We start from the raw sequence: 17,387 nt of genomic DNA, 5'->3' as shown, positions 1-17,387 counted from the left end.
TAAATTAACTTAAGGCGCTCCATTACTTTAACTAAAATTAGTTCAATGCTTAACAAAATATGTAGATAGGTAGGTAATATGTAGATATGTAAATATGTAGATAGGTATGTCCAATGTTTTTCTTTAATGCATTAATAATTTAATAAAAACATTATTGACTATATATAGCCAGTCAACACGCAATGCTTTCGGAGTCCGGTGGAAAGCGAGGGATGGAAGTGTCTTAATGGGAAGGAAGTGTCTTAACATTAGATTTCCAGATTCACACACATGTGGGTACCCTGCTTTGTGTAGGAAGTGAAGTTAAAAAATAAATAACCTTTTGTTAACCATTAGTTTATAGTTTTCTTATAGACATTTCTTTTTTAAGGTGAAAAACTTTAAGTTAATTATGATTCAAAAATATTTGATTTAAATATTTTTTATTTTTATACATTAGCACAGAAATCAGTATAATATTTTGGTATATGCTATCGCCAACGTCCATACCACGTTGAACACACCGGTTCTCGTCCGATCACCGAAGTTAAGCAACGTCGGGCGCGGTCAGTACTTGGATGGGTGACCGCCTGGGAACACCGCGTGCCGTTGGTTTTTTTTGTGTCACGCTTTAAACTTAGATATTTTTTCTTTTTATTTTTCACCTCATTACATATTTAACTGGTCATATTAAAATACATATTTACTTTCTGTATTTCACCAGTTTCTTTTTTGCCTCAAAATAAATGAAACGTAGGTAATACAAGAAAAATAAATTAAAAAAAAAACTAAAAATATGATTTAAAAAAACTACTTTAACAAGAAAAGTCACAGCTAAAAACATATACCAATCTCCTGTAGTTTAGAATATAAGCCAATTACGTTGTGAACGTAACACCTCACTCGCTCTGGAGACCCTTCAACGACCTGCTCGAGGTGGAGAAGAGAATCAACCGTGAAAGTTAACTTAACGTAGCGGAAAATGGAAAAGATATATGAACTTATAAAGAATAATAATTATCAACATTATTTAATTTTCTCGTTCTGATAAATAAATGTATTGAAAATTGAATGGAAACTAGAGAACAAAGTGTCTTAACAATAAGAGAATAAGTTATGAATTTTAAATCAACTTCACGCAGTACACAGCAGGGTAGGCAGAGGGAAGACACTCTCCAAGTGTTAAAACACTCTCCACTTTACCTTTATTTGTGCGCCTACAAATAAAAACAAATCTCTTATTAGTGTGTAAAGTCTCCTGAATTCGGCGGAAAGTGGGGAACGGAAATCTCTTAACAAGAACGGAGTGCCATAACACTAGGTTTCCAGGTTCCCTCTGCCTACCCTGCTATATGTAGGACAGCGTGAAGCCACTAATAAAAAACCGCTTCAATTTCTAAAAAAAGATGCAATCTGATATTACTTAGAAGGGCCAGTCTACAGGGGTGGAGTAATTGAAATACATCACATATGGAGAAGATTCGCCTTTATAATAACATTTTGTAGGGGAAATAATTACTGTGGTATTAAAGTATACTATTTGTCGAATATGCTAAAAATTGCGCTGTTAGTAATCTGTAGAATCAATGGTTGTGGATTCATTTCCTACTTCTGATTATTATTTTTAATTAGATTTAATGCTTTTAGATTTAATGCTTATAAAATGAATAGATTTCAAATTTGTAAGTAACTATGATAATGGATTCCTAAGCTTACTTACTTGCTTGCATACTCTATATTAAATATTAGTTACCTATAAGTAGTAAAAATAAAACACCATTACCGCGCAGTAAGTTGGTTGCGGTAGTTGTCAGTTCAATTTCCAATTCGTGAAGAAATAGGTGGTAAGTATGCAGTGTCTTAACACTAGTTTTTCTCTACCTATCTTATAATTGCGAAAGGTCGTGGGTTCGATTCTCACTTGATGAAATGAAATATTTATTATTTTCATATCCTCGCTCTCGTAACGACACTAGGTGCCCAGGTTCCCTCTGTCTACCCTATGTATGTACGGGATACAGCTTGATGCTAAAAGAAAATCATGAAATCCATAAAAAACCAACTAGGTATCTAGGTACCTACAATAAGATTACTTCATTTCCATGTATTCGACAAAGGTCACGAGCGGTGAAGCGACTCGACCGGCGCGCATCGTCACGTGGATTTTATTTAATTAATACTTGTCATATAACGCGTTTCATAGAAATACATAGATAATAGGTACATAAGACAGCTTAATTGAAATAAAAAATCTTTGTATTTTTACAGAACTTCAAGTTGTTCTAAGTAATTATTTATGTAGACGTATCTACATAAAAAAATATTTAGAAAAACTACAGGCTATTAAACAAGAATTTCAATCGCCATTTATTAGGTATCTAACTCTTGGATAGAAATCAGTCAAGTGCGAGTCGGACACGCACGAAAAGTCATTAATTTTATAGCAAATTTATAATTTAGGTTCACGATAAGTAGCTACAATTTGTGACACACATTTTAACTTAGAGACACTTTGAACATTTTGGAACAAGCCATTTCCTTTGAGGAAATATAGTTTCAGGAACGTCAATGTCATTTGAAAAGACCTATCCATCGATACCTCGCAAGCACCTTGATCTGATTTATTTACTATCTACCTACTTCTTAAGTGTTATTTGTGGTTTGTGTGAATTATCATTTCAAAAACTCTACATTGAAAACTAAAGTTTTAGCTAATTAGAGTACGCAAAGGAAGTTTGGGAACCTAATGCAAGACACTTCGTCACTTTCCGCCGAATTTTGGCGACATTAATTGGAACTAAACGCTGCGTTTAGCCTCATTATCAGAGCGAGGTTTTTTTTATAATAAAAGGACAAGGCAAACGAGCGTTCGGGTCACCTGATGGTGTTCACCGCCGCCCACGACCCCGTGCAACACCAGAGGAGCTACAGGTGCGTTGCCGGCCTTTGAGGTTATTAAAATGTGGTTATAAAACTTGCACAAACAAAAGTAAAATACTTATATTATTAAAAATAATATAACAAAAATCACCTACATATCCATTAAGGAGCGACCCTCTAACCACTGAGCCAGCCACTCCACTCCCCCTTGACAGTCGACCGTGAAATTTCATACTCGTTTCAAAACGCAATTTCACCAAATGTTTAGTTTTTATCTCAATATTCATTAGTTGCATTCCCGCGGTGAACATAAAGATACTTTAGTACCGAAATGAAATGAATAGTGTGTAATATTGATATTTCATAACAACTTGGACGCCATCGTAGCGCAGGATGTGGCTGTAAAAGGGGCGGAGTGGGTTCGATTCCCGCTCTAGCGTTGTATATCCCATATAGCAGGGTGGGCAGAGAGAACGTAGTGTTAAGCTACTCCGTTCTTCTCTTTCCGACATATTGCGTGCGGAGTGGCAAAATTCAACGCTACGTTTTATCTTGTTATTCGAAAATATTAAATAACTAGCGGCCCGCTCGCGGTTTCACCCGCGTGAACTATGTTATTATTAATTTCTGTCTCCATGACTACGTCCTAGTGACTCCTAGCATTTGTAGTAACGAAGTTTCATACAAACTTTCGACCCCAAAAACAACCCCTTAGAAGTCGAATATTGCAAATTCCCGTCTTAGCGAGCACCTACGTCCTATAAGTAACTCCTATGCAAAATTTGAGATTCCTAGCACTTGTAGTTTCTGAGATTTCGTGATGACCTTTCGATTTTATATATATAGATTAATTTCCTCTAGTTAGCAGCGAACCCAAAACCATCGCGTTTATAGTCACAGGCTTGTACCACTGCACCACCACGGCTCCAACCCTATATAATTATTTATAATATATTAAATACTAATGGATTCATTTATTGAAGTTAGCCACTCGTAAAAGATGGATTTGAAGTTTGGATTATATTATACCCCACAGGCAGCTTCCGGTTTATAAGACTGGTAATGTATTCCTTCGAGGCTAAGTAAATTAATTTGTATTATTTTCAAACTACATACATATATTTTAATCTATCTATAGATTGAAAGAAGTTTGCAATATATTTAGTCCTTAGGTGAATAAGTATAATGTCAAGGAAAGAGCGAATAGGCATTATCTGGGTAAGCATGCTCCACCATCGTCCGCACCAGATGAGATAGCGGACAAATGCTTACCTATCTTCAATAAAAAAAAACAAAAAAAAAAAATTAAGTGTAAGAGGTCTATCTATTTCTTAAAAATATCTTAATCTTTTTGAGATACCTACCCACTTTTCTACTCGAGTAAATGAGTTGAGTGTGTGAGTTTTATTTCTTCATCTGACAAGATAAAGCACGTTCATCTTCCTCAATAAACAATATGAAATTGACAAATGACAAATGATCAATATGAAATATTGTTATTGTAGCAAATTGAAATAATATATGAAGACATCTAAATATCGACGACCACTCTTTACTTTGCCAGATCGGTGTAATGAAAACAAGCTAATATTCAATTATAATAATTAATTTATTTGAATTTGTTATTTTAATTAACTCAGCGAAGTCAAGAGGAGCTTTAAACAGATTTTTCTTTGAGAAAAATGAAAATACGACTCAGTTGACATTTAAGTTACAATCAGACAGTGGAAAAATATTCTAAATTAATTAATATTTTATAAATAGTTTTAATTTCTTACATAAATTTTATATAAAAGTATCTAAGTAAAGTTTAAGAGTAAAAGATTTATTTTAAGAACTTATATGATAAAAAAACATAGAATAATATAAAATGTATTTATTTACCAAGTCATAAATAAATAGTAGGTACCTATTCTCCGCTATTTGGAACCTGAACCTGTGTCGTAATGAACTCGTACTTATGTTCATTATGTACCCATGTTCCATTGCGTAGATAGGTAGGTAATCCGCAAAAAATAGACCTATAAACGTAAGGCCATATGCTACTAAACACAGTATTAAACAAAAAAACATAATAATTAATATGGAAATAATAAGTATATACTTATAAGTAGGATATATACTCCTTTTTAGATCTGCAGAAGGCCTTTGACTGTGTGCCTCGTCAGTGTATCTGGTGGGCATTGCGATCCAAAGGGATCCCTGAGGCCTATATTGAGATTATCAGGGGCATGTACCACGATTCCGCTTCTATGGTTAGGACTGCTGTTGGCGACACTAGACCCTTCCCGATTACAGTGGGGGTTCACCAGGGCTCGGCTCTTAGTCCGTTCTTATTCAATGTAGTGCTCGATACTGTCTCGGCTCACATCCAGGACCAGCCTCCATGGCTGATGATGTATGCCGACGACATAGCACTCATTGCCGAGAACCGACTGACGCTGGAGCGTAAAGTGAACCTCTGGAAGGGTACGCTTGAGAACGGCGGACTTAAACTAAATGTGTCGAAGACAGAGTACATGGCCTGCGGGAGCCGGGACTCGAGCACCATCCTTATAGGTCCTGAGCCAGCCGTTAAGTCGGAGAAGTTCAGGTACCTTGGATCCGTTATGCACGAGTCTGGAGGCATCGACCACGATGTCCATGGCCGGATAAGCGCTGCCTGGGCCAAATGGCGGGAGGTCACTGGCGTGGTCTGCGACCGCAGAATACCGCCCAAGCTCAAGGGGCTGATATACAAGAGCATCGTCCGACCGGTTCTTTTATACGGCGGCGAATGTTGGCCAGCACTATCTCGGCACACTCAGGAGCTTCACGTCACGGAAATGAAGATGCTGAGGTGGATGTGCGGCGTAACGCGGTCTGACCGCATACGCAACACATTCATTCGAGGTAGTCTTGGGGTCCGTGACGTAGCGGATAAGCTCCAAGAGCGTCGCTTGAGATGGTTTGGCCACGTTACGCGCCGGCCTAAGAACTATGTCGGACGCAAGTGCCTTGCTATACAAGTTCCTGGGGCGCGACCTCCCGGACGCCCAAGGAAGCGCTGGTTGGATGTCGTGATGCAGGACATGAGAGCCAATGGTCTAACCACCGAGGACGCAAAAGATCGTGCAAGAAGGAGTAGGTTAAGTAAGAAGGCAGACCCCGGTAATAGCCGGGAAAATGCCAGGAAGAAGAAGACTTATAAGTAGGATATATACCTACATTCGCACTCTTTTACAGTCTTACTAAAAATTTATTATTTTGGATCTTAAATAATTAACGTAAAAAAACTAGAACATTCGTAGATTGGCTAAAACATAAGGAATTATAAATTTTTGACATACTTTGTCAGATCTTTTTGACATGAATCTGATTCATACAATTTATCATCAAATTAATTTTCATTTCACAGAATTGCATTGCAATCTAACTACATTAACCCAGTGATAAAACACTCTGTTCTTATTCTCGAGACATTGCGTGTTGACTGGCGTAACTTAATGTCTCGCATTGTCGCAAATGGGAAAAGTTCCCATGACATATACCTACGTATACAAGTAAAAATATATTTAAAGAGTTTTTTTTGCCTTCACGCTGTAACCCGCATATAGCAGGATCGGCAGAGGGACAAAGCTTAGTGTTTAGATACTCTGTACATAATATATATCTAAGTACTTTATGGCATTTTAATATAATCAAACATCGACGGTGGTGGGCCATTTAAAAGTGTCGATCATAGAAAAAATAGATAACGCACTGTAAGCTGCTTACCTAACGATTAACTCGACGCGATAATCGGGATCGTTCGGTGTTTAATGACTGCGAAAACTAGTTAATATATTAGATTTATTCATACATTTTAAGAGTGAAAGCTACTTTTTTTTTTATATAATTTTAATTTTTATCTTTTGCTTAATGAACTTTACCTAGACTTAAGGATATTACTTAAGTGTGTGGAATACAGGAAATGGTCGCTAATAACTAGCAGGTAAAAATAGAAAAAAAAAAATTAAAATTATATTATTATTTACTATCTTTAGTGTGGAATGACATTTAAAAAATGTTAAAATAGGCCTAATTGGTATGAAATACATAGGTACTTGTAACTCCTCATATGGAATTATAAAAAGGAATATTTACAAGAATATGAGAAGTCTAACTCTACAATTACGAAGCCCACAACGATTGTTGTTTTCAGTTAGATATTTATAACCATGTAGAGATGCTCCTCGCTCTACATCTCGCAGAAGACATAAAGGACTTAGTGGTAGCGATGGGAACGGACTATCAAATATTACGATATTTGCATTATGTTGTCTACAAATAAAAAAATAGAGTCACTCTTCATTCCTTTCAATTATCGATAATTCACAAGATATCGATAATCCAAAAGATTCTGACATAAGAAAAATATATTTATCAAAACAATTCCTTTAATACTTTCCTTATATAAAACTAAGTTTCACATTTACAAGGTAAGACTTCCGTGTAACAACTGTCCTTAACAGATTATATATTACTGCGGTTGGACTCTATCGACATTCGAGTCCTATAAAGTTGGTACTATCGATAAAATGTTGAGGAACTGAAGAACATAATCGTAAATTTCGATTAAATTTGTTTGTTTACTTCAATATTTATTTAAAATGTTTAAAATAAGCCTCCATATTCTTACTTTTATGTTTATTTAAGTAAGGACTTACTCTGACTTCACTTAGTTGTAAACATAATTTGTGTATTTTATTTTTATTAAATGTATATCATTAATTGAAAATGTCTTTCTTATAACCCTATGAATCCAAATATATTTAAAGCACGAGAGCGATAGCGAAAGCTTACAACATATGTTAAAAAAATGTTTAAATTCCTTTAAAATAATCAGATAATTGTAAAATTCGTTGTGGCAAACAGGCAAAGATTGTATTTTTTTGGATACAAAAGTAATAATTGTAATGCAAATTAAAATTCAATTGTATAGGTAGGTATACATTTCAATTATAAAGTTATTGAAACAAAGACCAAGGGAAACCATAATCTGCAACTAGTATAAAATAATTGAGGTATAGAACACAAATACCCGGCCGGCGATAGTTAACGATACGAATATCACGGCCCGCTCGGTCTCATAAATCATAAATGCCATTATTTATTACCAATACAATTTCACCCACGTACCTACCCGCACTACGTATTGTTTGTTTCGTATATAAATAGGTGTAGTCGTATACTCGGCTATATAACAGAAATATACATTCTTATCACTGGATGAATTCGAAAGAAAAAACACATCTCGACTCATTCTCCTTCCTTTAAATAAAACAAAAGAGACTAGAAAGACATGTCGTTAAAACAATTGAGTTGAAACTTAAATAGAATGTCACATTACTATTTTACAACGTTCCAATTTCAAATCTCTGTTCAATTTGAATAAAGAACACAATGGCGGTTGCAGAAGGTGGCTTTCAACCGTTTTGGTACGCGGGAAACGAAAGTGGTTACATATTTATAAAATGGAATCGATTTTTAAATGGGCCAATGGTGAGGCTCGGTGGTGTGGGCGGAGCTTGCTCCTCCCTAGCGCAAGTAAGATGAGTCTCGGCGCCTTTTGTTCATTCACGCAGCATTCGTTGACGTGAGCGGACGTGTAAGGCAGATGATTATTTCTTATATTTTCTTGATTTATTTTATGGTATCCACATATATTATTTTACCACTGCAATATATCTTCTTTTTTCATTTCTATTACTACTAGACTTGTACTTTTATGAAAAATTTATTTGTATTCATTTTAAGAAAAATTGTGAAAATATTCTTAGTAAATAAATTTTCATAAATAATATTTATTTTAATGAAAAATAGAACATAGCCAGCGAGCCAGCCAGTACCTACAGCCAGAAAAGATAATTTAGATCATTACAAATGATTTTTAAGAAGTAGAGTAGATAGAAGAGAAGAGAGAAGTAGTAGAGAGTCAATTTCTTAATAATCCTACCGATAATAAATAACACAAACAACAACCGTACACCTAATTTTATTTAAAAAATATATTTTAAAATCGTAACTTCATCAAAATAATAATAATCTACAAAGTAGCTAAGTATGTTTAATTAACAACTTTTAGATTATTTTATAAGTTTTTTTTATTTAATACTAGGTACCTACTTTACCCAGTGATAGGGGTAATAGTAATAGTACCGCACTAGGTAAAAGCATAAATAAAGCCTCACAACTAATATTAGAACGAAGGCTTAATAATAGAGTCGTTCGTATATTGAACATGGAATCCTAATAAATATGGATAGAAATATAATATTATATATTTAGTTACTTTCCTTTTTGATGTTCTGAAAATATATTCGCTCAGTAAAAGTATAATAGGTACCTCCTTATCATTTATTATTAGATATTCTTTTGAATATCCTATATCTTATAAAACAAAGTCGCTTTTCGTGTCTGTCTGTTGTTTCTAACTCTTCTTCTTCTAAACCACCCAACGGATTTTGATGCGGTCTTCACCATTAAGTCAGGTGTTTTTCGTAGAAGGTTTATATATAGTTTATTATTTGTACATTCTTATGTAAATTAACATAAATACGATAAAAGCGTATAAAGTCCTACCCGTTGAGACACTTTCGCGCATGCGCTGCTCTAATGGTAAGTACTACGTGAAAAAAATGTACTGGAGTATTGTTCCTCTTAATAAGATCTACAAAAAAGTCCGCGAGAGCATATTCGTATCTTTTAAGAATAACGTGTAGTGATCATATTTCTGTCTAAAAATAATAATTTCAATATATTTTTTATTGTGAGGGATACTTTTCTATAATGGTATTAATCTTTATTCTTTAAAATACTTTATTAATTTTCTACGTTGAACGAAGATAAAATTTGTTTTTTACAATATTTCGAAATTGCGAATAGTTTTATAGAAAAACGCATTTAATTGTTGACACAACCCGCCGTTGACACATCAGCTGTATGTTACTCAAGTTTCACTTATCCCTTACACTCCGCATATAAATAAGTACATTAGTTACGTTGGCCATTTAATGTAGACCAAGACTATCTTTTACTGTTTTTCATTTTAATAAGTACTTTAGAAGTTGTTACAATATCAAAAAAATCCTTGCTGCGAAACGGCTCGCCACTCGCCATGCGTACTCCGCGGCCGCCTGCCTTACACGCATCGGTGGTTCAGTGGTAGAATGCTCGCCTGCCACGCGGGCGGTCCGGGTTCGATTCCCGGCCCATGCATTCTATTTAATTTTCCTCACAGGCAGCCACATGGTACTTGCTTTTCATCAGGGACAGAATTCCCCTTCAGCATTAACCACAAGCTCGAAAAAAAAAACCCGCCTGCCTCTATAGCAACGAAGATTTAGTTAGATGCGTTTGCACGTATTGGATAATTGGAGTTGAATGTATTATTTAAGCGCGATATATTTGGTTTCACGTTTTTTGTAGTAGTTATTAGTAGGTAGGTTTTTGTTTATAATTTCTTCCGTTTAAAAATAGTCATTTAACTATCTAAAAATAGTCATTTAAATATATTTTAATAAGTACTTGAAAAGATTAGTAGCACAGATTTAAAATTACGGTACCTACTAAAAAATCCTTGCTGTGTTTGGAAAAATTGGAAAATCACTATTAAAACTACAAAAATGCGGGTTGCATTAGGGTTTAATTAATTTTCACATTATCTTAAATGCTTTGCAAACATACATTACATGATTAATCCAGTAGTTAAAGCGGGCGAAGCCGCAAGAGGGTCGCTAGTTTAATATATGAATGATTACCATCGTGACGCAGGGCTATAAGCGTGTGGCTGTAAGTGAGACGTTTGTGGGTTCAATTCCCACTCGGGGGAGTAAAATATGTAATATTTTTATTTCCTCGCTCTTGTTGAGATCTGCCACTGAACATTCAATCAATGCCTCAATAATACGGCGAAAGTGGAGAAAAGAAGTATCTTAACATTAGATTCCCAACTTCTCTCTGTCTACCTTTATTTAAAAGACCCTGTGGCGCAGTGGCTCGTTGTCGGGCTGTAAACGCGGCGGTTGTGAGTTCGATTTCTACATCGATGATTGAATTATTTTCAGGTAACAAGGCAAACAACGGCGTGGAGTTCCGCCACTTAACGTCTTGAAAATTCAGCAATATGTTGGAGTATTTTCACAGTTAGTATAGTATTAGTATTTCACTTTATCCTGCTATGGGTATGGGGGTTACGGCGTGAATATAAAGAAATATTATAATAAATAATAAAATATATAAATTATTTGGGTTACTCCTTTAAGCAACCAGTAGACATTACGTCTATAATATCTCAAAATGCTGTTCTTTACTATTAAAATTAAAAAGATTGAATTAAAATAATGTTTAAGAAACAAAAAGTAGAAAATCGACCCTAAACTCTACAAAATACACTATATTTGCACTATAAGGTATATTTTACAAAATCCTACTAATAAAGCACGAAATGCATGATACAGAAGCTAAAATAAAAAACGTATCTCTCTTGGTCTTTATTAGTAACTTTTTACACGAGCTGCATGCGGTCCGCACCGCGAATAAAGGGACGGTTTTTTTTTTAAATCGAGGTGGCGAGAGTCGAACCGGTTATGCTCCTACGAATAATACTTTTTTATTATAAAATAAGCAGATGTTATTTAAAATTATTTATTATGTAATGTAATGTAATGTAAGTAATAGAAAATAAGAAATTTTAAGGAAGTTTTATTAGTTTTTTTTTTGAGACTTCGCGTCTTGGTGCTTGGTATAACGATTTTTTTAACCCGACGGTTGTGGATTCACTTTTGCTCAGGGTAATTATTTTCATTTCCTCGTCCTAATATCAAGAGAAAGCGTTACATACAGATCCGCCATTTAACACACAATATCTCGAAATGAGAGACTACGCTGATCTATGCTGGAGGGATAAAACGTGAAACTGAAAAAAAAGTTTTTTTTTTATTTTAATTTAATTTAATAATTTTCTATGTAGGTAATATATAGGTAGTACAAAATTCTTCATATAAAACTCAAAATACACCAAACATTTTAAACAAAAACAAAAAAAAGAACAAATTAAACATCTCATTACTCACGTAAATAAATCAATATGGAAATATAAAAACGGCATTTTGTGTCCGACCGATGGAATGTCTTTGACCGTCGTATTTTTTTTATACACCTCATACTTATATTCAAATGGAATCACCCAAATTAAGTAGCCATAAACGGAATCAGCTTCCAAATTTGAATATTTCATTCGTTCGCGTCGTTTGTGTGAGCGCGTGCTTTGATTTGTGTGTGTGTTAGTGATGTTCATGGCTTTTGTGGATGTGAAAATGTTAATTTAAAATTAATTTGTTTTTACGATCTTTTGCTATTTTCCAGGGAAAGGAAAGTCAAACACGGGGCTTCACTTTTGGATAGATTATAAACACTTCATTATTTAAGTTCCTATGTAAATTATATTCAAGGTTTGATAATTGTTTAATATATTTCTGCCAAGTGCCAAACTTATAAAACATTTGTGAATTATTATCTCATATTCAATATTTAAAAAAATAAAAATAGTATTGTAGTGTGTGCAGTCTAATATATATAAATATATTCCAAGGCACGCTCTGATTAGCGTAACAACTAAATTAACTCATTACATAAAAAGATACATGCATCACATTTATACTTTTCAATATAGGTACACAAGTTAGTACCTGCCTACGATAAAGCTCCATCCACAAATATAGTCTACAACAAATAAAATCGATATAAACTATCACAACCCTAGTCTTTGGTCGAAGCGCGCCGCGTTGATAAGGAAACATTTTAAATTAGTAGGAGAAGAAGAGAAAAAATATTATATAAAAAAAAATCATTCTTATTTTTTATTTATATTTTATCACAAAACGGGTAGCCGCCGCTACCAGCGATATAAATTATATCATTTTTCACTGCGACAACCTTAACGGACGTAAAAAATGACGTTCCATTCACTATTAAAAGTTTGAATTTGCCGCGTTTTTTATTCGTTTCCGGAGCGTTCGGATTCCATTATTGAACTTCGACATTTTAAGTTTTATATTAGCTGTATCGATTTTTTTATTTATTTTTTATTTTCACGCCTTTGGGAAGTAGAACGTAAAATATATATGTTAAATCTCTCTGTTCACCACTTTTTATACATTTAAGAAAGTGATAGTGCAGATATATGTCGAGCTGTCTTATTTTACTTGGGCTTTTCCATTTTTCAATGCAGTTGCAATCAATTAATGACTATCTAATATATAATAATAAATGTATATTCTGACATTTTCATGTAACCCAGTGAAGAATTTCACTTCTTTAAATTTTATCTTGATGACAAATACAACGTAAATACTATTTTCTATGCATAATACAAATGTTCATTTAAGAAGGAAGTTTCCAAATCTTTTAAGGAGTACTCAAAGGATATATATACGAGTAGGTACACAAAGGTTAAGGCTAAAGCTAGATATTACAGGACATTAAACCGGACCTACAGAATTTTATATTTTATACTATATTTTATAATAGCTGTTGAGTAGACCACCGACCACTGTACGCGAAAGTAGAAAAAATGGATGTGTCGCTAAAGAAAACTTAATATATTAGGAATAAGTAATAATATTATTTGTTTTAAGTTATAATATCTAATTAAAATCTTGTGTTACATTTGAATAGTTTAGAATTAATGTTTTTTTTTGTTAACTCAGTCTATCACATCGGATTCCCCACGAACGTCATGATATGAACGTCCAAGCCGATCCTGCTGCTTCTGCAGAAAGTGGGAAACGAAAGTGTCTTAGTGGGAACGGAGTGTCCTAACACTAGGTTCTCAGGTTCCCTCTGCCTACCCCGCTATGCGCGGGATATAGCGTACAACCAAAAAAAAAATAAAGTTAAATGTCATAATTAGCACAATTCCTTTAACACAATTATGGATTATATTCGTATATATACCTACCTATTAAATAACTATCTATGGTTGTATAGCTATATTGCAGAAAAGGTACGATTGTTCATCGAATCGATCTATGGTTTAACTAGCTGCAGAAAATCGTGGAGTTGAGTTCCGCTACTCAGCAGTCTAAGCTTCTAAATTGAGCAAAAGGAAAAATCTGAATGTTATCTTTCTATTACCCTCCCTGTTGTAATGGTACTTAGATGCAGTCTAATAAACTTTATTATTAAATCATTTATATTCTTACTCCGTGTGTAGGCATCTAGCTCCCGATGGCTAAAGGCATAAAATCCCGTCACAAAGATAAACAGCCGACAAAAATATCATAAATTTATGAAGACCGCGCCGCGGCCAGTGAAAACTAAAAAACTTACCTACTATTTAAAGTATACCTCACTTTGTAGGGCCGACTGACCGTGGTGTCAGACATATAATAAAGGATATGATCATCGAGCTGCATGTCCATACTTATGCGGCAGTATATTTTTGAAAAAAATATATATATTTGTAAATTAGCGGCCCGCTCGCGGTTTCACCCGCGTGAACTATGTTATTATTACTTTCTGTCTCCATAGCTACGTCCTAGTGACGTCTGTGCAAAATTTGAGACTCCTAGCATTTGTAGTAACGAAGTTTCATACAAACTTTCGACCCCAAAAACAACCTCTTAGAAGTCGAATATTGCAAATTCCCGTCTTAGCGAGCACCTATAAATAACTAACTCCTATGCAAAATTTGAGATTCCTAGCACATGTAGTTTCTGAGATTTCGTGATGAGTGAGTGACCTTTCGATTTTATATATATATATAGATATATACGAGTTGTCAAGTAAATTGTTCTGGTTAAAATAAATTTATTGTAAAAAAAAATAATTTTAAATATTTAACTTGGATATATATTTTTTTCAAATAGATAGAAGTCACGATCACGTACAAAGCATGTGAAGTCATGAATGTGAGCGCATGAAGAATTTGATGACAGAGAATAGAAATTAAGAAGTATGATAGAACCGTATATTTACAACTCTAGGAAATAGGAATACCTTGCCAGAAAACAAATATGTTGTAAAATGTTAAAAAATACTTATAAGTGAATGAAATAGTTTAACTAAAAATAAAGCAGGTAAAGTCTATAGGATTTTAAATACTTAGTCAGTGATCCCAGGAAGCTTATTTTTAAGTACGTACTTATCGTGCGAACTGTATTTACAATTCCTAATAATCCCTTCATCTAAATAACTTTCGTACTATTTGAGTACATTAAGGAATTATAAGAAATGAATACATTTTATATAAATTTACCAAAATTTCCATGTTAAATTTATCCGTTTATTATCGACAATTAGTCTTAATCACTGCTTTTTAAAAAAATAATAATTTCTGCTTCCGAAGAAGCCCAACTAACGAGACAATACCATATAAAAATAAAATTTTAAGCATTACAAATAATTAGGTGCTACCTGCTGAGATATGTGATGCTATAAAAATATATGCGGTGATTGAGAATAACATTTTTGTGTAAAAAAAATAATAATATTAATTCGTGCAATTTATTATATGACGTGTCCATGTTTAACCTCCTTCATTAGCTGGACAAAACCAACGAACGACATTTACCATTCGATTTCTTATAACAAAACGTTGTTACTCTACATCTATACAAACAAAAATTAACCTTAATAATAAGAGATAAAGTTAAAATTTCTTTAACAGCGCTTATTATGATATATGACCTTTTGACAGGTGAGATTTATATGACATTTGAAAATGTACAGACACAAAACGTTCTCGGTTCGATTTTGATTTTGTTGAATCTCGAAAGTCGCGTTGGAAGCAATAAATAGCTTCTTTACAAATATATAATATCATTATTAATTTACGTATATTATATTAAAAATAAAAAAATAACAAAAACATGTTTAAAATTTCGCATTTAAATAAAAAAGCAAATATAAAATAAACATTCAAGCGTTAAAGACCTAACAAATTATTCCTACCCATAAATAAACATCTTGTCATCGATGTATCATAAAATCGGGACGAAATTTTTTGATTATTTTGCTAAAATTATAATTTAGAAGCGCATCATGTGACAGCTAACACTAGACGATCGTAAAGATGATATTTTATTATTTTCTAATCTCATAACGATATGGACGCCATAAAGTACCCAAGATGGCGTACGGTAGCCGGGCGGGAAATTTATGGATGTTGTATCAATTAGATTGAAGTTGAAACTGCTGAGCTTTCTTGAGAACTATTTTAATGTAAGAAGATTTTTTGGTTTTATTTTATTTTGTTATAGATATAGATAGAGTAAGCTGAAGTATTTTGTAATATAAGGAATACATTATTTATTCATCTTACTGGCAGATGCGGAAAGAAAAAAAAAAGAAGATTATTTTTAAAACAAATTACCACAACTAGTACTAGGTACTATATCTATAAACTTCTGTATATAATCTCAATATCTAGTCCAATTTATTTATAAAATAAGGCCTAAATTTTCCTATATATCCTATATACATGTGTTTTCATTTTCGTCTTTCACTCTGTAGGTTTAATCTTTATGCGTAAACACATTCTCATTTTGTAATTGCCAATACTTTTCAGTATATTTTTTATTTATTTTTTCGTTGTAGCGTAGGTAAGTCTTACGCAGTATAGGTAATTCACACGCAGTGGAGAACTTATTCATGCATATTGTATTAAAACGTACTTATTTAATTCAAGTTTACCATAAAAAAGCAGGTTTTTTAATCTACATTCTAAAACAATACACAGATTACTACTGCAACAATATTATCAATACTCACACCACACTCTGGTTTTGTTAACGTTTAAGCTTTTGTTGTCAAACAATGTAAAATTGTAATCAGCTTTTTGTCCTCTATTGATACTTTAGTTAACCATTTTAATTCCTATACTTGGAAGTGTAATATCTTGGTAATTAGTAATTTACGCAGAAATTTTCTTTGTTCCTTACATCGTCTTAATTTCTATGTATCTATAGAAATTATATCAGTTGGTTACATTTACTTGAGTATATAGTGTATTGTTTAATTAATAAAATAAACAATTAAATTTGCGAAAAATTAATATAAAACAATTGTGTGAGCGTAAGTTGTATCATTAACATAGCACTAGGTATAATTTCAAGAATATCGTGTATCTACATATCGGGATGTAATTAAGAGATATATGCATGCATGCATTTTTTAGGTTCACCCTGTATTCCCGCACATAGCATTGTAGGCAGAGGGAACCCTGGAACGTAATGTTAAGACTCTCCGTTTCCATTAAGATACTTTCATTCCACACTTCCTCTGAATTCTAGAGGCATTGCGTAATGAGAAGGGATTGCCCACAGCCCATAGCGTTTACATTCATAGACTTGTCCCCAACGCCGCGACGAATATACGCTACTAGCGGACGCGCCCAGCTTCGCTTGCGTATTTAAGGGTGAATTCTAATAACCCATGAAACATGTGTTCAATGAAATATTTTTAAGAGTCTAAATTTTATAAAAATCGGTGGCGATTTAAAGATT

General features: G+C 33.5%; 1 non-coding gene across 1 annotated transcript; it reads left to right on the top strand.

Annotated features, from left to right (window-relative positions):
• Positions 1-475: 475 nt before the first annotated feature.
• LOC146541006 (5S ribosomal RNA) lies at positions 476-594 on the top strand. Its single transcript, XR_014878706.1, has one exon. It is a non-coding gene; the product is annotated as a 5S ribosomal RNA (ribosomal RNA).
• Positions 595-17,387: the final 16,793 nt, after the last annotated feature.

The sequence above is a fragment of the Heliconius melpomene genome, chromosome 1 (assembly GCF_056956725.1).
Source record: "Heliconius melpomene rosina isolate 202511_hmr_F chromosome 1, ASM5695672v1, whole genome shotgun sequence".
Lineage (NCBI taxonomy): Eukaryota > Metazoa > Arthropoda > Insecta > Lepidoptera > Nymphalidae > Heliconius > Heliconius melpomene.
The sequence above is the reverse complement of the archived record's forward strand: the minus strand, read 5'-3'. Positions and strand labels throughout refer to the sequence as shown.